The sequence below is a fragment of the Heterodontus francisci genome, chromosome 7, assembly GCF_036365525.1.
Source record: "Heterodontus francisci isolate sHetFra1 chromosome 7, sHetFra1.hap1, whole genome shotgun sequence".
Classification (NCBI taxonomy): Eukaryota; Metazoa; Chordata; class Chondrichthyes; order Heterodontiformes; family Heterodontidae; genus Heterodontus; species Heterodontus francisci.
Window position 1 is genome coordinate 31460127 of NC_090377.1, and position 20030 is coordinate 31480156.

Here is a 20030-nt window from a genome sequence, read left to right on the forward strand (position 1 = left end):
TTCCTCAAAATAAGAAGGTGCCATTGATTAACTTGCCAACAAAGGACAACTTAGTAACACAATACTGATCCCTTTGAACTATAAGGATAAGTACATAATACAAAGTCTGGATTGGTATATGAATATTGTTTGTAGAGAAGCCAGGCGCCATTTATATGGATGCTGTATCTGGAAACAATAATCCTGGTTCTTGCAGTATCAACTTGGCTTATCATACTCTTGAGTGTTGCCTTGGGCAGACATCCCTAATTGCGTAAAGAATGATTGTGCCAGATTCATATACAAGTCATGAATAAGCTATAAAGCAGCCCGTGAGAATGAATTGGGAGTGAATTGCCAGCTTTTGTTCACTGTGTAATGTAACCCTACACTCTCTGTGCTGTCAGTAATGCATTTGCCTTATCAATAATACTTATTAATAAAGTAGATTTGGAAAGCAAGTAGGAGTATGTTTCATTGAGATTAAAAAAAAACTGTTGATAACATTTTATTACATTAATACAATGTGAACAAGGAATGGAAGTTAAAATAAGTCAACCTGGTCCACATTACAAAAAATTTACCCGAATGGAAACATCAGCAAAACTTATTGATTTTGCCCAACATCAGAATTTGTGTCAATTTCACAATATCTAGTAGAACTGCTGAGATTTAATTCCCTATTTTCCTAACTTTACTGGTATAATATTGTTGTAATATAAAAAAGTAAGGAGCCCCAATATTTCCTTATGATAACTGTTAATCATGAATATTAATAATACTTACGCATCTTTTAACAAATTCAACTTTGCCATGCAGTTTATCCTGTTTAGGTTAACTGAGCAAAGTGGGGAATGGTTGCAGAGAGAGAGAGAGAGAGAGAGGGGAAGCAGTTATGGAAGGCCGCAGGACAAGACAAGTTTGCACTAGGGCGGGGGAGGAGATCAGGCAGAGGATCGCTGGAGTGGGGAGCAGTGAGGGGAGTCGATTCGGAGGTTGATCGATTCGTTGCTAATCATTGGGGTGGAGGCATAATCAGAGACCTGAGAGGAAGTGAGTTGGAGGTTTGGTGAGGGTGGGGGAGATCGGAGGCCTCTTGGTGAGATTGAAGGCCTCAGGAGGAAAGTCTTTGTGGATGGGGGAGGGAAAGCGGGGAGTGTTCACTCAAAGAGAACTCTCAGGTAGGCACCTGGATCCAGGAGGTAGGTGTAAAGCCACTTACCTCCTGCATCTGCCAAGTCTTTGCCTCGATGAAGCTGCTGGGTTTCTTGGGAAACCTCCATGAGGCTCCAGAGTTAAAGTTGAAAAACTGATTGCCAATGAGGCTTTGCAGAAATCAACACCTGCCCAACCCAAACCCACCCATTTTTTAGGTTAAAATTCCTCTGTAATGTGGAGGTGTACCTGATGCAGCTCTTGGCATTTACATTGATGCTTAGCTTAAATATGAGAAACTGTGAAGGTACTTTTCTGATAATGACTTTGTAAAGCATTGTCCCATCATCTCACCACATCTTTCACATTGTAGAAACTAGATTCTGGTTTGTAAAGGATGTAGTCATTCATTCTACTGGTCTGTACAACTCTGCCCTACAGTAAGTCTTCAGGCAAGAGATTTTTGATACTGCAGATTGCTAAACAAGGTTACAATATTCCATCACTATGCTTGAAGAAAACTGAAGTTGCTGCAGTACCTCTTGTAGATGGTACACACTGCTGCCACTGCGTGCTGGTGGTGGAGGGAGTGAATATTTAAGGTGGTGGATGAGGTGCTCATCAAGCGGGCTGCTTTGTCTTGGATGGTGTCAAGTTTCTTGAGTGTTGCAGTCATCCAGCAAAGTTGAGAGTATTCCATCACACTCCTGACTTGTGCCTTGTAGATGATGGACAGGCATTGGGGCGTCGGGAGGTGAGTTACTGCAGAATTCGCAGCCTCTAAGTTGGGCCTTTAGGCACAGTAATGTTTTGGCTGGCCCAGTGAAATTTCTGGTCAATGGTAACCCCCCAGGATGTTGATGTTGGGGCATTCAGTGATGGTAATGCCGTTGAATGGCAAGGGGAGAAGGCTAGATTCTCTCTTGCTGCCTGGCACTTGTTTGGTGCGAATGCTACTTGCCCCTTACCAGCCCGAGTATGAATGTCGTCCAGGTCTTGCTGCACATGGACATGGACTTCTTCAGCGTCTGAGGAGTTGTAAATGGTACTGAACACTGTGCAATCATTAGCAAACATCCCCACTTCTGACCTTATGTTCGAGGGAAGGGCATTGATGAAGCAGCTGAAGATGGTTGGGCCTGGGACACTATCCTGAGGAGCTCCTGCAGCAGTGTCCTGGGGCTGAGATGATTGACCTGCAACAACAATTGTCAACTTCCTTTCTGCTAGGTATGACTCCAACCAGTTGAGAGTTTTAATCCTGATTCCCATTGACTTCAATTTTGCTAGGGCTCCTTGATGCCACATTTGGTCAAATGCAACCTTGATGTCAAGAGCAGTCACTCTCACCTCAGCTCTGGAATTTTCTACATTGAAGGTATGGTTGAAGTAATCTTTTTTAACTGAATACAGTATGTTACACTTGTGAAGTAGAAATGGGTGGTGCACCATTATGGTGAGTCATTCTCAATAGAGTTATTGATTTGCTGTTCTCATAATGTAGTTGTCTACCCATTGTTCATATCTGCATCAGTAATTTAGTTGCAGTTGGTCTGCCACATGGAGAGTTACCTGTTGTATGATTGCCTTTAAGACCTTAGTATGCTAACGAACTAAGTACCTGGATGTAGTCATGTGACTCGAAGCCAGAGTCATTCTGCAACTGAAACACCTAGAGGAAGGTTCTGTAAATAGTTTGCTTTGTACTGGATATAATAGTTTAAATGTAATAAATCTGTTTGAGATCTTCAGCATAACTGGACTCCACGCATCTCATTTATCTTGCATCAGACAACATAAATAACTTATTATATGGTGGCAGCTGTGGTGAAAAGTCTAGGTTTGAAGACCACAGATAAAACAGCTTTGAAAATGACTTTCCTATGGACAAAGGAGAGGAAGTTCAACAGAAATACTGGCCTAAACAGTGGACACAAAAAAGAACTTACCTCAAAACTCTAGAAGACAGAACACAGACCAACAGGCTGCAAGTAAATTGGGTGAGTCATTGTGCCACTGGTCGAGGGATACTGTTGTTAAAAATAAACTTTGAAGTGCTTAAAAGATTGATTTTATCTAAAAACTTCATGAGAAACAAAAATGGGGAAGACCTGACTCCTTTCCTAGGCTGATCAAGGTTGATGCCATTGCAGGAGGTGTCCAATTGCAAAAAGCGTGGGGAAACCCCAATCACTGCAAAGCCGCCATTCATGCAGACAAAGTTTAAAAAAATTCATTATATCACTCGAGCTTGAAGAACATAAAAAAACTCTAGACAAAAAAGCTATTGAACTGCCTATTGAACAGCTGTGTAAACAGACTAACTTAAGTACTAAAAACAACTTTAGCAAAAAGAAGCAATTGAACTGCCTATTGAACAGCTGTGCAAACAGACAGGCTTAAGTGCTACAAGCAAGATAAGGACAGAGTACTGTCAAACATCTGCTCCTCTCAATCCAAGCAGCTAGTCAACATAGCAGAGTCATAGAACAAGTCTTAAAGTAAGTTTTAAGCAAGAAAACAGCAGGAAGATGGATACCAAATTTCCCAGCATGAACTGGAAGGCCATTGATATCTGAGTTCCAACTTTTAAACAAAGAATGCAGTTATGCTTTACAGACCAAGTGTTTGCAGAAACAGAGAAACAGGCTCACAAATACTTATAGAAGTTGGAAATGAGGGGTTCCACAGTACCTCTGGCTTATCTGAAGAGGACCAGAAAGATCCCATAAAGATATGGAGTATGCTAGAAGATCAGCTCCGATTACAAGTGAATTTTAGAATTCTCTGCCTGGAATTGATGTCCTCCAGACAACAGCCACAGGAATCAATAGACCAGTTTGTCAGTAGATGCCGTAGTAAGGGCAATGAATGCGATTCCTCAGAAACGGAGATGTCAGAGTGACTTATGGAGCTGGTGATTGTCTCAACACCCATTGAAGCATTTCAGAAAGACCTCTTGGGGAAAAAGAAAGATTACAGCATTGATGAGCTACTCGAAGATGGCAGGAAATTTAATTTGACTGAGTTTTTTGAGGAAGTGACAAAGATGATTGATGAAGGAAGGGCAGTGGATGTTATCTATATGGACTTCAGTAAAGCCTTTGACAAGGTCCCTCATGGCAGACTGGTACAAAAGGTGAAGTCACACAGGATCAGAGGTGAGCTGGCAAGATGGATACAGAACTGGCTCTGTCATAGAAGACAGAGGGTAGCAGTGAAAGGGTGCTTTTCTGAATGGAGGGATGTGACTAGTGGTGTTCCGCAGGGATCAGTGCTGGGACCTTTGCTCTTTGCAGTATATATAAATGATTTGGAGGAAAATGTAGCTGTTCTGATTCGTAAGTTTGCGGACGACACAAAGGTTGGTGGAGTTGCGGATAGTGATGAGGATTGTCAGAGGATACAGCAGGATATAGATCGGTTGGAGACTTGGGCGGAGAAATGGCAGATGGAGTTTAATCCGGACAAATGTGAGGTAATGCATTTTGGAAGGTCTAATGCAGGTGGGAAGTATACAGTAAATGGCAGAACCCTTAGGAGTATTGACAGGCAGAGAGATCTAGACGTACAGGTCCACAGGTCACTGAAAGTGGCAACGCAGGTGGATAAGGTAGTCAAGAAGGCATACGGCATGCTTGCCTTCATCGGTCGGGGCATAGAGTATAAAAATTGGCAAGTCATGCTGCAGCTGTACGGAACTTTAGTTAGGCCACACTTAGAATATGGCGTGCAATTCTGGTCGCCACACTACCAGAAGGATGTGGAGGCTTTGGAGAGGGTACAGAAGTGGTTCACTAGGATGTTGCCTGGTCTGGAGGGCATTAGCTATGAGGAGAGGTTGGATAAACTCGGATTGTTTTCACTGGAACGACGGAGGTGGAGGGGCGACATGATAGAGGTTGACAAAGTTATGAGCAGCATGGACAGAGTGGATAGTCAGAAGCTTTTTCCCAGGGTGGAAGAGTCAGTTACTAGGGGGCATAGGTTTAAGGTGCGAGGGGCAAAGTTTAGAGGGGATGTGCGAAGCAAGTTCTTTACACAGAGGGTGGTGAGTGCCTGGAACTTGCTGCCAGGGGAGGTGGTGGAAGCAGGTACGATAGCGATATTTAAGAGGAATCTTGACAAATACATGAATAGGATGGGAATAGAGGGATATGGTCCCTGGAAGTGCAGAAGGTTTTAGTTTAGGCAGGCATCAAGATCGGCGCAGGCTTGGAGGGCCGAATGGCCTGTTCCTGTGCTGTACTGTTCTTTGTTCTTTGAAATATGAAGCCATGGTAGCTGGGCAACAGCACCTGCAAGCACTAAGTCAAAAACAGCAAGCAGGCTGTGTGTTAAGTGTGGTTGGACCCACTCACCGTGAAGTTGTCCTTCATTTCAATTCCTGTGCAAGGTCTGCATACAAAAGGGCCTGCCTATGCAACAAATCTGGCCCCAAAGATGTAGCCAGAAGTCACAGCTGGAGGCAAGAAAACAGAAGACAGGTGCAGCAACAGGGCAACAGCAGCAATGAGTGCTCCAGAGACTTATGTAAATGCAAGCCGATGCACAGTAAAACAGACCTGAGACAAGACTCAGAGGGAAGCATTTCTCAGCCAAAAGATGAACAGGCGTTTCACATCGTAAACCTGACACATTGTGTTGATAATGTCAAACAGCTGGAAGCTTTTTCTATGATTAACATCACATGCCCAAAGAAAGCTGGCAAATATACACTCAGGACTAAGATTGACACGGGAGCTAGTGCAAATATCCTATCAATTGGAATCCTGAAAGATATGTACCGGAGTCATTGGAAATCAATGATACAACCGACAACTGTAAAGTTATTTGCATTAAATGGGTCACCCATTTCTTGCAATGACACACTAACAATGCAATGCAGCTATGGTAAGTCGGCATGGAAACCACAAATATTTTACTGGTTGACATGAGCGGACCAGCAGTGGCAGGACTATCAGCTTGCAGGGACCTCAACATCGTGACTATCCACGAGGTCACCAAAGTACCCATTACAGCAGAAGAGATCATGGGTACCCACATTGAGTCAGTCCACGACCTGCAACGACCTACAACAAATGTACCCAAGCAGGTTCGACGCCATAGGAGACTTCAAAGGTGATGCCATACTGCACCTCAGAGTGGATGCAGTTCCGCTAATCGGCCCTCTCAGAAAGTGCAGTGTGCACATACAAGAAATGCTTAAGGGCGAGTTAGATGACATGGAATGCAATGGCATCATCTGTCATGTGCATCATCACACAGACTGGTGCAGCTCAATCACGTACTGAAGAAGGTTGGAGCAATCAGGCTATGTCTCGATCTGAGACATCTAAACCTCTCCCTAAAGAGATGCCTCCACAAGATTCCGACATTAAAAGAATTGAATCCCAAGTTCACAGGAGCCAAATTCTTTTCCAAGTTGAATGCTAAACAAGGATATTAGTCGGTACACTTAGCTAAGGCATCTCAAGAAGTCAGGATACCATTTGGACGATAATCCTTCCAGAGACTACCCTTCAGCTTATCTGTCAGTCAAGATCTGTTTCAGCAACATATGGACACGTGCCTGGATGCATATGCATTGCTGATGACATTGCAGTAATGGGCAAAACCAAAGAAGAACATGATTGAAATCTCCATTCACTGATGGCAGTAGCTCATCACGAAAGGCTTGTTTTTAACAGCAAGACGTGTCAGGTGAATGTAAGTCAGAACAATTTCTTTGGCTCCATCTATTCCTGTTGCAGAATCCGTCCTGACCCAGGCAAAATTGAAGATGTAAGGCATATGCCTACCCAAAAGGCAAGGAAGACTTCCAGAGATGTCTTGGATTTTTCAACTTCTAAATTTTCCAACAAAGCATCATCACTGACAGAGCTCTTAACGAAAGACATACCATTTGTATGGCAGGAGGAACATCAACATATGTTTGAGTCAGCAAAAACCTGTATCCTGCAGTACTACGGTCCAAGGAAGAAGGCAATCCTGGAAGTCGACACTTCACAGAAAGGGCTAGGAGCATGCATCCTGCAGGATAGCAAACCAATTGCATTCCGGTCCAAATGTTTAGCCCCCAGCACAATCGAATTACTCAAACAGAAAACCTTAAACGCTTGCTGTAATGTTAGGGATCACAAGGTTCCACACCTACCTGTTCGGTAAGCAGTTCATGGTGGAAACTGACCACAAACCATTGGAGATGATCTAGCGAAAACCATTGCCAAGCGCATCACCTTGACTACAATGGCTCCTCGTGAAACTACAGCAGACTTCGACGCCTGCTACAAACCAGCACCAAAATGGTCACCTTGGATACGCTGAGCAGATTGAACCAAGAATGAAGAAGTTCCACTGGATCTACAAGTGAACAGCATGGACATTGAGGTGGAGGATGTGCTCAAAGTTGATTTATTGCATTTTGGTCAGCACAAATGTGACCATCTACAATCAGAAACAGCAAATGACCCACAACTGAAGGCATTGTGTAGAGTCATCATAGAAGGTTGGCCTGATACAGTAGAAGAGTTGCCAGAAACCCTCAAATGCTTTTAGCCTGATAGAGATGAAATCGGTATCTTGAGAGGCGTCACCTTCAAGGGAAAATAAGTGATTTTGCCCAAAGCTCTCCGACAGGACATCTTGTCACAACTTCACCAAGGCCATGAGGGCATAGAGCGAACAAGACGACTGGCACGAGAAACTGTTTATTGGCCAAGGATCAACAATGACATCGAAAGGTTAGTGAGGCATGCCAGAGCCACCAGCCACAACAATGTAAAAAACCTCTACACCCTCACGCGATTCCATCAGTCCCTTGGTCCAAAATCACCACTGATCTATTTTCTGTTAATGGAGTCGACTTTATCTTAAACACTGATTATTTCTGCAAATTTCCAATGGTAAGACAGGTAAAAGGCAATTCAAGCGTGGTTGTCGCAGACACATTGAGAGCCATATTCAGTCTATTTGGTGCACCTGAAGAAATCATTTCGGACAATGGGCCACAGTATACGGGCAATCCTTTCAGGGATATGTGCGCCAAATGGGGCGTAAAGCAGATGACATCCTTACCACATTATCCTAGATCTAATGGTCTCACCGAGCGAATGGCTCGCACAGTCAAATCACTTATCCTGAAGTGGAGGACAATGAATCAAGATTTTCATATTGTCATGCTCCACCGCAGAGCTACACCTATGGATATGGGCTTACTGTTACCAGCAGAGATCATGTTTGGCAGACAAGTGCGAACGACTCTGCCAAGCCATCATCTATCCAAATTCTCTGAGATGCAGGAGACACTGCTCGAAAAACAGTGGAGAATGAAGATGGTGCGTGATTGACACGCAGGGGTGGAACTAATTCAGCCACACATAGGACAAAAGATCAGGATCATACACCCCACAAAGAGAACATGGTTACCAGCAGTGTTACCCAAAGTATGCAATGAGCCCAGGTCTTACGAGATTACAACATCTAGCGGAGCAGTGTTGAGGAGGAAATGAACCCAATTAAGAGAAGTGTGCAATACTCCACTTGTGCACTGCGGACTCGAAAGAACACACTCCAACGATGAGGGTGTGATGGAACAACAGGACAACAACCAATATATTGACAACATGTTGGCAAACCCAAAACAGCCAAGGGTGAAATCCACATCTCCAGAAGGTTATACCATAACCAGATCTGGAAGAATTGTCAAACTACCGAAAAGATATATAGACTCTTAAGCTTCTATACTTGTAGATTTTATAATCTATACCCAATATAACTAATTTTATCTAATTTATCTAATCTAATTTATCTAATTTTATGTGCTTTTACTTGTTGTATATGAGACTTATCTTTGGAAAGAAAGGGAATGTTGTATGATTGCCTTTAACAGTGATGTCCCTTTAAGATGTTAGTATGCTAATGAGCTAAGTACCAGGACATAGTCATGCAACTGAAACACGTAGAATAAGGTTCTGTAAATATTTTGCTTTGTACTGGATATAATAGTTTAGCTGTAATAAATCTGTTTGAGATCTTCAGCATAACTGGACTCCATGCAAAAGCTCTCTCAATGTCATCATACATTCCTCTGATGTTTCCGGTGTTGGAGTCCAGCTGAATACGACTGCATAGGTGTTGCCAGTAGCCATTTTCACAGCGTCTGTCTGTTCTTTGTGCAGCGCCTCTGGCTACTTTAAGTGCTACAGATGTTAACTCGCTGGGGACCATCTTGTAGTTGAACAGTGCAATGCGCTTAGTGGCTATGACAGGTTCCAGCCCTTCAAAGTGAGATTGAAACCAGTCTGCATCCTGCTTCTCACGTTTGCCAAAGGTGGTCATTGCTGAGTCATAAATGGCATCTCTGATGTGGGCCCACTTGGCCTTTGCATCCCCTGCAGGAGTGTTTTGAAGGGCTTTTTCAAGTGAGTTTAGAAACTTATGTAACAGCTGTGGATAAGAAATGTTGTTAGTGTTGATGCGCGGGCGGTCCTTCTGCTTGGAGTGATGCAGCCTCTTTGGTTTTAGTCTAACTTTGCGGCACACCAGGGAGTGGTCGGTGTCGCAGTCCGCACTGTGAAAGCTGCGTGTGATTCGGATACTGCTTATAGAGGCTCGCCTTGTGACGATGAGGTCCTGCTGGTGCCAACAACGTGATTATGGGTGTCTCCATGAAGCCTGGTGACAGGGTTTAGTATGAAAGAACGAGTTGGTGATGCAGAGGCTGTGATAGGTACACAACTCCAGCAGTCTCTGTCCATTCTCATTTATTCTTCCAATGCCATAGCACCCAAGGCAGGAGGGCCATGAGTCATGGTCAGCCCCCACCCTGGTGTTAAAGCCCCCCAGCAGGAACAAATGTTCAGTATTAGGAAAGCTACTAATGATATTATGGAGTTCATCATAGAACTGGTCTTTAAATTTAGGTGGGGAGCAGAGTTTTGGAGCATAGATGCTGAGTCGGTGTACTGGGCCAGTGGCGGTGAGCAGTCGGATGGATAGTATGCGTTCCTAGCCATTTGAAGGTGGTTCTATCATGCTGAGCAAAGAGTTTTAGATTAGATTAGAGATACAGCACTGAAACAGGCCCTTCGGCCCACCGAGTCTGTGCCGACCATCAACGACCCATTTATACTAATCCTACACTAATCCCATATTCCTACCAAACATCCCCAGCTGTCCCTATATTTCCCTACCACCTACCTATACTAGTGACAATTTATGATGGCCAATTTACCTACCAACCTGCAAGTCTTTTGGCTTGTGGGAGGAAACCTGAGCACCCGGAGAAAACCCACGCAGACACGGAGAACTTGCAAACTCCACACAGGCAGTACCCAGAATCGAATCCGGGTCCCTGGAGCTGTTCTGATGGCGAAGCCAACTCCATACTGTCTTGGGTCAGTGACCCTTCATCGGACCCGTTCCGATGAAGGGTCACTGACCCGAAACGTTAACTCTGCTTCTCTTTCCACAGATGCTGCCAGACCTGCTGAGTGGTTCCAGCATTTCTTGTTTTTATTTCAGATTTCCAGCATCCACAGTATTTTGCTTTTATCCATACTGTCTTGGCTCTTCAGGATCCCTACCCTGCCAGTAGAAGGTGTAATCTTGCTCTCTTAGAGATCCGCACGCAGGGAGGTGTGTCTCTTGAGGTGCTGTAATGTCCACATTGAGTCTACTGAGCTTGTTGTTAATGATGGCAGTCTTCCGAGTGTCCTTGACTTGTGTAAAGTCTTCCGACAGGCCAGGACACATAGTTCTGATGTTCCAGCTTGCAAAAGTCCATACTGGCCAAGAGGGTGTGGGAAAATGGCGCGCTGACACAGAACACAAAAGTCCGAGTGTTTCAGGCCTGTGTCCTCAGTACCTTGCTCTACGGCAGTGAGGCCTGGACAATGTACGTCAGCCAAGAGTGACGTCTCAACTCATTCCATCTTCACTGCCTCCGGAGAATCCTTGGCATCAGGTGGCAGGACTATATCTCCAACGCAGAAGTCCTCAAGGCAGCCAAAATCCCCAGCATATACACCCTACAGAGCCAGCGGTGCTTGAGATGGCTTGGCCATGTGAGCCGCATGGAAGATGGCAGGATCCCCAAGGACGCATTGTACAGCGAGCTCGCCACTGGTATCAGACCCACCGGCTGACCATGTCGCTTTAAAGACGTCTGCAAACGCGACATGAAGTCCTGTGACATTGACCACAAGTCGTGGGAGTCAGTTGCCAGTGATCGCCAGAGCTGGCGGAGAGCCATAAATGTGGGTCTAAAGAGTGATGAATGGAAGAGACTTAGCAGTTGGCAGGAAAAAAGACAGAAGTGCAAGGAGAGAGTCAACTGTGTAACAACCCCGACAACCAATTTTATCTGCAGCGCCTGTGGAAGAGTCTGTCACTCTAGAATTGGCCTTTATAGCCACTCCAGGCACTACTTCACAAACCACTGACCACCTCTAGGCACTTGCCCATTGTCTCTCGAGACAAGGAGGCCAAAGATAGAAGATAGGACTCCATGCATCTCATTTATGTTGCATCAGACAACATAAAAAATTCATTACATATTTGCATCAGTGATTTAGTTGCAGTTCGTCTGCCAGATGGAGAGTTACCGGCTCTTTAGAGGCAGTATCAACAGCAGAGGGATGTGATGTATTTCTGAAAGAAGGAATTTGCACTTATATCAGCTGGAATGGGAGGCCTACACAATGGGTTGAATTTAGTCGAGCCAGGGGGGTTCCCAGCGGCAGTTTGAGAAAGTGAGGGGATCCCCACCAGGGCCCTTCAGAGCTCCCTGCATGATTTAGCAGCACTTAACTGCCCGGCACCATGATCCCAATCCCTCTAAGGACGGAGATCCCGCTTCCAAGAGCTGCCGGCTAATCAGAGCATCAGCAGATCAATAGTATCGGCAGCGCCACTAGGAGCGGTGGCCACTGCAAATACGACAGGGGGCCTGGGACCAGGCACAGTGCTGGAGTCCCAGACTAATGGTAAGTGAGGCGGGACACCGGGGGTAGTCCAGCAAGCCCCAGTGATGGGGGGGAGGAGGGTAGGCGATGAAGGTGGTGGGGTGTGTTCACAGAGGAGCAGCCTTTGCCGCTGCTTGCTCTTCATGGAACACAGACTGCCCATGGAGGAGGCCCCCTTCGAAGCCCGCAGGGAGGCTTCCTTGTTTTACTGGGTGGCCTTGCTGCGTGGTGGAGGCCCTCCCCACTGCTGGTTTAATTCTAGCAATGGTGGGAAGAGGCCCTTAAGTAGCTACTGATTAGCCACTTACGGCCTTCAATGGGCCTCTGGACGGGGAAGGCCATTTTTGGCCTTTCCCGCTCCTGACTTCATCACGCAGCAACATGAAGGTAACAGGCCCTCCGCCCCTGCCTTCCATTGCAATTCTATGGGCCTCATACCTTCTAGCCCGTCTCTGGGGTGCCCATTAAAATCTGCCCAATATTGGCGAAATAGTGGCCATTGAGAGGGCAGGAAAGGCTTTAGTTTAACATTTCATCTGAAAGATGGCACAGCTGACAGTGCAGCACTCTGTTGTTACTGCACTGGAGGGTTCGCCTAGATTTTGTGCATGGAGTGGGATTTGAACCCACAATCTTCTGACGCAAAGGTAAGAGTGTGACCACTGAACCATAATTGACAGTTAAAGTTGGGTTTCGGTATCCCTTCATAAAGGCCTGCTCGGGTATGAAATTGAAACCTGACCTGGGCCCGACCCGACCACATCCAACCCGAACCTGACCTGGGCCCGATTCCTTTGATTTTTTCCCGCGCCCAACCCAACCCAACTACCGTAATAAAGTTCATTATATCAAACAGGTTATTGTGCTCTACCTTGTCCAACTGTTGTGATCCTCCGTTCCAGTAGCACGTTTCCCGCCTTGACATTCTGGCTGAATGTTCAAATTTTGAAGATTACTTCCCTCCCTGAGCAAGGCAGCACTGTGTCCACATCCAGCCTGACCCGAGCCGAGCCTGAATGCCGGACCCGGAAGATAGACCTGACCCGACCCGAACCCGACACGTCATCGGGTCTGGTTGTGTTCGGGTCGGGTACCCATGCTTTATCCCTTCTTACTAATATATATGTACATGAAATCCTGTGACATCCTGTGTCGCCTACGGCAAAAGTGCGAAGAGAAACGCAGACTGGTTTCAATCTCATAATGAAGAGCTGGAACCTGTCATAGCCGCTAAGCGCATTGCACTGTTGAACTACAAGAAAGCCCCCAGCGATTTAACATCCGCAGCACTTAAAGCAGCCAGAAGCACTGCACAAAGAACAGCCAGGCGTTGCGCAAACGATTACTGGCAACACCTATGCAGTCATATTCAGCTGGCCTCAGACACCAGAAACATCAGAGGAATGTATGATGGCATGAAGAGAGCTCTTGGGCTAACCATCAAGAAGATCGCCCCCCTCAAATCTAAATTAGGGGACATAATCACTGATCAACACAAACAAATGGACCGCTGGGTTGAGCACTGCCTAGAACTGTACTCCAGGGAGAATGCTGTCACTGAGACTGCCCTTAATGCAGCCCAGCCTCTACCAGTCATGGATGAGCTGGACATACAGCCAAGCAAATCGGAACTCAGTGATGCCATTGATTCTCTAGCCAGCGGAAAAGCCCCTGGGAAGGACAGCATTACCCCTGAAATAATCAAGAGTGCCAAGCCTGCTATACTTTCAGCACTACATGAACTGCTATGCCTGTGCTGGGACGAGGGAGCAATACCCCAGGACATGCGCGATGCCAATATCATCACCCTCTATAAAAACAAAGATGACCGCGGTGACTGCAACAACTACCGTGGAATCTCCCTGCTCAGCATAGTGGGGAAGGTCTTTGCTCAAGTCGCTCTGAACAGGCTCCAGAAGGTGGCCGAGCGCGTCTACCCTGAGGCACAGTGTGGCTTTCATGCAGAGAGATCGACTGTTGACATGCTGTTCTCCCTTCGTCAGATACAGGAGAAATGCCGCGAATAACAGATGCCCCTTTACATTGCTTTCATTGATCTCACCAAAGCTTTGATCTCGTCAGCAGACGTGGTCTCTTCAGACTACTAGAAAAGATTGGATGCCCACCAAAGCTACAAAGTATCATCACCTCATTCCATGACAATATGAAAGGCACAATTCAACATGGTGGCTCCTCATCAGAGCCCTTTCCTATCCTGAGTGGCGTGAAACAGGGCTGTGTTCTCGCACCCACACTTTTTGGGATTTTCTTCTCCCTGCTGCTTTCAAATGCGTTCAAGTCCTCTGAAGAAGGAATTTTCCTCCACACAAGATCAGATGGCAGGTTGTTCAACCTTGCCCGTCTAAGAGCGAACTCCAAAGTATGGAAAGTCCTCATCAGGGAACTCCTCTTTGCTGACGATGCTGCTTTAACATCTCACACTGAAGAGTGCCTGCAGAGTCTCATCGACAGGTTTGCGGCTGCCTGCAATGAATTTGGCCTAACCATCAGCCTCAAGAAAATGAACATCATGGGGCAGGACGTTAGAAATGCTCCATCCATCAATATTGGCGACCACGCTCTGGAAGTGGTTCAAGAGTTCACCTACCTAGGCTCAACTATCACCAGTAACCTGTCTCTCGATGCAGAAATCAACAAGCGCATGGGAAAGACTTCCACTGCTATGTCCAGACTGACCAAGAGAGTGTGGGAAAATGGCGCACTGACATGGAACACAAAAGTCCGAGTGTATCAAGCCTGTGTCCTCAGTACCTTGCTCTATGGCAGCGAGGCCTGGACAACGTATGTCAGTCAAGAGCGACGTCTCAATTCATTCCATCTTCGCTGCCTCCGGAGAATACTTGGCATCAGGTGGCAGGACCGTATCTCCAACACAGAAGTCCTCGAGGCGGCCAACATCCCCAGCTTGTACACACTACTGAGTCAGCGGCGCTTGAGATGGCTTGGCTATGTGAGCCGCATGGAAGATGGCAGGATCCCCAAAGACACATTGTACAGCGAGCTCGCCACTGGTATCAGACCCAACGGCCGTCCATGTCTCCGCTTTAAAGACGTCTGCAAACGCGACATGAAATCCTGTGACATTGATCACAAGTCGTGGGAGTCAGTTGCCAGCGTTCGCCAGAGCTGGCGGGCAGCCATAAAGACAGGGCTAAAATGTGGCGAGTCAAAGAGACTTAGTAGTTGGCAGGAAAAAAGGCAGAGGCGCAAGGGGAGAACCATCTGTGCAACAGCCCTGACAATCAAATTTCTCTGCAGCACCTGTGGAAGAGCCTGTCACTCTAGAATTGGCCTTTATAGCCACTCCAGGCGCTGCTCCACAAACCACTGACCACCTCCAGGTGCGTATCCATTGTCTCTCGAGATAAGGAGGCCAAAGATACTAGATACTAATATATATGTGAAGAATTCTCTATGTCCATTTATTTTTACTTTTGAATCATTATTCCACCCAGAATTAAACTATCATTTATGTTCAGTGATTCTCGGTTGCTGCAGTGTAAGACATGTGTCTTCTTTATATCCATATATTACTTTCGAAGTATTGCATGCAGATTGTGATTAATCTCAGAATATTAGAACTCAGGGAATAATAATAATATATTAAATCAAATTCAGTCTAATTAGATTTCACTTTATAGAGGAACAAATCATTCTATATTAGACAGTAATAAAATGTCATCCATAAATTTTGTACTCCCAGAGCATGTCTGCCTACTCGCAATTATCTTTGAGTTTCTGGAGTAAGCATCCTAGAGCATAAGGAAAACTCCAGTGGATTTGCATTCTTACCTTAGATATGCTTAGAGAGGGGATTTAGCAGAGAAATTCATTAATGTTAAATTGCATAGATTCACGAAACCTTCGGATAAGCAAAAAACCTTTAAATTAACATTTTGGATGAAATTATCTGGCATGATTCACTCCTGGCAGGGGCAAGGAAAAGGCAGATGGCCTATCAGAAAATTACTTTCAAATAAACCACCCACTCAATGCAAGGTCCCACTGGTGGAATTGGGTTTCAGAAAAACATTGCTGTACAATGCTATGCTCAGCCCACAACTACTAAATTACAATGCACATTTTATAATACTGCAATGAATCTATTGCTTTATCATGACAAGTTGAATGATAACACACTGTTTCGTAAGAATAGGAATATTATAGCATGTATCTCTGAAGCTCTATTTGAAGCGTGGCAGCATTGACTTTGATGACTGGGAGGAGCTTGCTACCAATCGTTCAAAGTGGCGACAACTTGTCCATCAAGCTGCATCATGCTTTGAGTCCAAACGCCTTAACGATGAGGCAGAGCAGCGGAAAAGAAGGAAAGAAAAGGAAACAAATCCTGCACTCCAGATCCCACTACCTCGGGGGATGTCCTGCCCCATGTGCCCAAAGATCTGCGGGTCGAGAATCAGCGTGTTCAGTCACCTGAAGATCCATGGTAGAAACTTGCGACCTTGAGTAGACGTCATCCTCGAATCGAGGGACAGCCAACGCCAATTATAGCGTGTAATATATAATGTACTATTCTGCAAGTGATGCAGTGACTTTTCAAAGCTACAATGACTAAGCACCTTGGGATGTTTTACAACCTTAAAGACGCTTTAATTGCTCTTCAGGTTGTAGAAAAGACCCTGGGTTTCTTTTCCTTGTAAGTGGTTTTGGTAATATCGATCACAGGTTGCAGACATTTGCCCTCCCAATTTGCCTGGGCACTTAATAGATGCAACATAACCAAACCTGTGCGGGTCTCAGAGCACCTACATTTGGTCGGCCTGGTCATTTGCAGAGGTTGGTTGTATTCCAAACATGTTCCACCCTCTGGCAGGGCTTTGCACTTGGAAATGGAATCGGAGAATGGTTGGGGTAAGGGAGGTGAGTGCAGGGAACACAGGTGCAAGTATAGCCTGTGAGGCTTGATGCATTGACCTCGCGGCCTTTGGCTGCTTTTGGAGAACCGAAGCCTGTTATGCCGAAGTAGAATTTTACCCCAAAGGGTGGGGGTGTGGAGGCAAGTGGGAAAAGGGTGAACCTGCGCTGCCAGCAGTTTGCAGTATTACCTTCGGTTTCCATGTTTTACTTTTCTTATCTCAGTGACCTCAGCTGTAGATCCAGTGTGGTGCAGGCGGTGCTCAGTTTATGCTGAATCCTGATACAAGCATTAGGCTTCTGATTAGCCTATTCAAGGGACCTAACACCTGCTTCAGGCAGCCACCTGGGGCACTTCATGGGGGGAGGGGGGAGTGGGGTAGGACATCACCGCCTGAAATTCATACCCTCTCCCCACCCCATGCACATTTATCGCTCAATAAATGTATGCCAGGGTCCAATTTTTCCCCACAGATTTTTTTTAGAAGCAGTTGACCCCTGAGCTGCACTTAGTGCTAAAGCAGGAAATTCAGCTTCACATGGTCCCTGATACCTGTTTGCAAGCAATTTATATTGGCAAGTGCTCTGTAGATGCAAAACAGGAGCCATCATCTGAAAAGCCATACATGAAATTCAGAGGTAGTGCTATTCAGGTGAAAAATTGGGGTAAAGATATAAATTCTATTTTTTCTGTGCATAGTGCCCATTTGCATGCATTCTTTGAGTTTTAAACCTCTGGAAATCATCCCCTATGATATCAAAAGAACAGCACAAGATTTTGAACAAAATAATAATGGTTTATAAATGGTAGTCAATTTATCTGTGTTTTCTTATGCTGAGCAATACAGTATTTAACATTAGTAAAAATAGTACGTTGGTATGAATGAAAATTAAACATTAATAAAAAATTACTTACGGAAACAAAAATCTCCCTGGATCTTTTATCTTTATTCATGCTTTGGAGACACTAAATGTGTTTTTTAACTTCTAGTTGCCCACTTCTAGCCCGAAGAACAGGTGGTCAGCAGTTGAAAATTGGGAGGTGGGCACCTTGGCCGCCCTATTAATGGCCATGGACCCTCCTGACACAATTTTCAGGGAGGCCTATAAAGGGGTAAGCAGCACTGTCTGGGCAGAAGGCTGCTTAAATATACTAATAAAAATCATGGTCCTGTGCTGTTTGTAGGACACCATTTGCAATTTTCACGGACAGTTAGGCAGGGCAAATGTCTCATTTGATCTGCTCATCAGAAGCTAGAGGTGAGTGCTCTAACCAGAGAGACCGCTGCCTCACCACTCAAGAAAAAGCCCAGGATCTTTTCGAGGAAGAGATTTTGCAGGCCAGGTGGAGCAAGCGTGCTCGACATCCCCCCAGGATCGGCTCTCCCATGCGCCACAGTCCCCAGGCCTGATCTGCTGGAAGCAAGCCAATTTCCCGTCCTTCCAAAACTGGCAAGCTGCAGCAGAGTACCATGCTTGGCAGCCACAGATGCTGTTCAGGTTCGACTTTAAAGTTCAGGCCTCCGACATTGACTTTGGGTTGGGAGGTGCAGCAGTGACCCCAACTTTGTGCCCATTTCAGGCAGAAGTCCAAATTTCCCTCCTCCCACTATTAATGGGGAGGAACAAGGACAAACCCCATGGAATTTCAGAACCAGTTCCTGAGACTTTAGCTGCTGTAACCATACTCTGTCCCCTTTTAGCACCACACATTGGAAATTACAATTAAATCATGGTGTCTGGTTGTGAAGCACAAAGTTTAAGTAACGTCAATAAATTTCACCTGTAGATATCTTAACTTACTATTTAACATAAACTTAACAGCGGGTTGATCCAAAAAATGGCGATGAATGAGCTCATATTAGCTCCAAAAGTGTTTCAACACCTGCTGATTCAAAAATAGGCCTCCATATTTTCCCAGTGGAATTAAAGCTGTCAAAAGATAAAGATTCAGCTGCAAGTTGAATGCCTTCCTTGCTGCAATGAAAGCTAAATGCAGAATTGAAGACAGCCACTTTCCGAAGTGCCAAAAGGAAGTGCGCTGTGTGCTCTAATTAGTCTAAAGAAATCAAAAGACCTATCCACACAATGACTATACTGTTCAATATTTGTCAAACATATTCAGCCTTTACACGTATGCTGAGAGAAGCGCAGGAAAAAGAACAAAAAGCATAGTACTCCACTTTGTACAAAAAAAGGGGTAGAATTTCCACAGAGGTTCCCCGATTTCACACAACTGTAGTGGGTGTAGCAGTGGACATTTTAGAGAAATGGGGCTGGATTTTCCCTTTGGGTTCTGGACTCCGATGCCGGGATCAAATGGAGGCCCTGATCCCGCACTATGCTGGGAATAGTCACCCTGCACGATTTTTGTAGGATTGGCCAATTAATGGCCAGATGGTGTGCTCGCCATGCAAATAAGGACAGTGGGTGGGCTCCTGATGCTGGAGGGCGAATAGAAGACTCCCCAGCAGTGAAAGAGCTGCAGCCTGCCATTGCAGCTAAGAGAGAGAGAGAGGGCCTAAAGATGAAGGCACCCTCTCAGCATTTTTAAAATTCATAAAAGTAAAAATGGCCACAGCTGCCAGACCACCCTTTGTGGAGGAGAAACCTCTCCACAGGGCAGGCCATTTTTCATCATCGGTAATGGTGGGGGATTTTTAAAAGGAATCTGGAGAGCTGGCCAGCAGGAGGCCGCCTCCTTTCTCTGGCCGTCGACTGGAAACTTCCAGTCAGTGCGGGAGAGGGGCCTTAATAGGCCCCTAAATTGACTCAATAGGCTACCCATCGCTTGTGGGCGGGTAGCCGTTCCAGAACAGACACAGCCTCCTGGAAAATGGTTGGGAATCTGGACTATGTCATGAAGCTGACACACCGATTTGTGATGGGAAATTCTAGGCCGGCTGGCCTCTGTTCCTGCCCCCTTCTCGCAACGAAAACACTACCCCAAGGTTTTATTACCTCTTTCTCGAAGGTTTATGCTGAACTCCCATTGATGTTACAGTGGGATATTTGAAGAACGCTCATGGATGT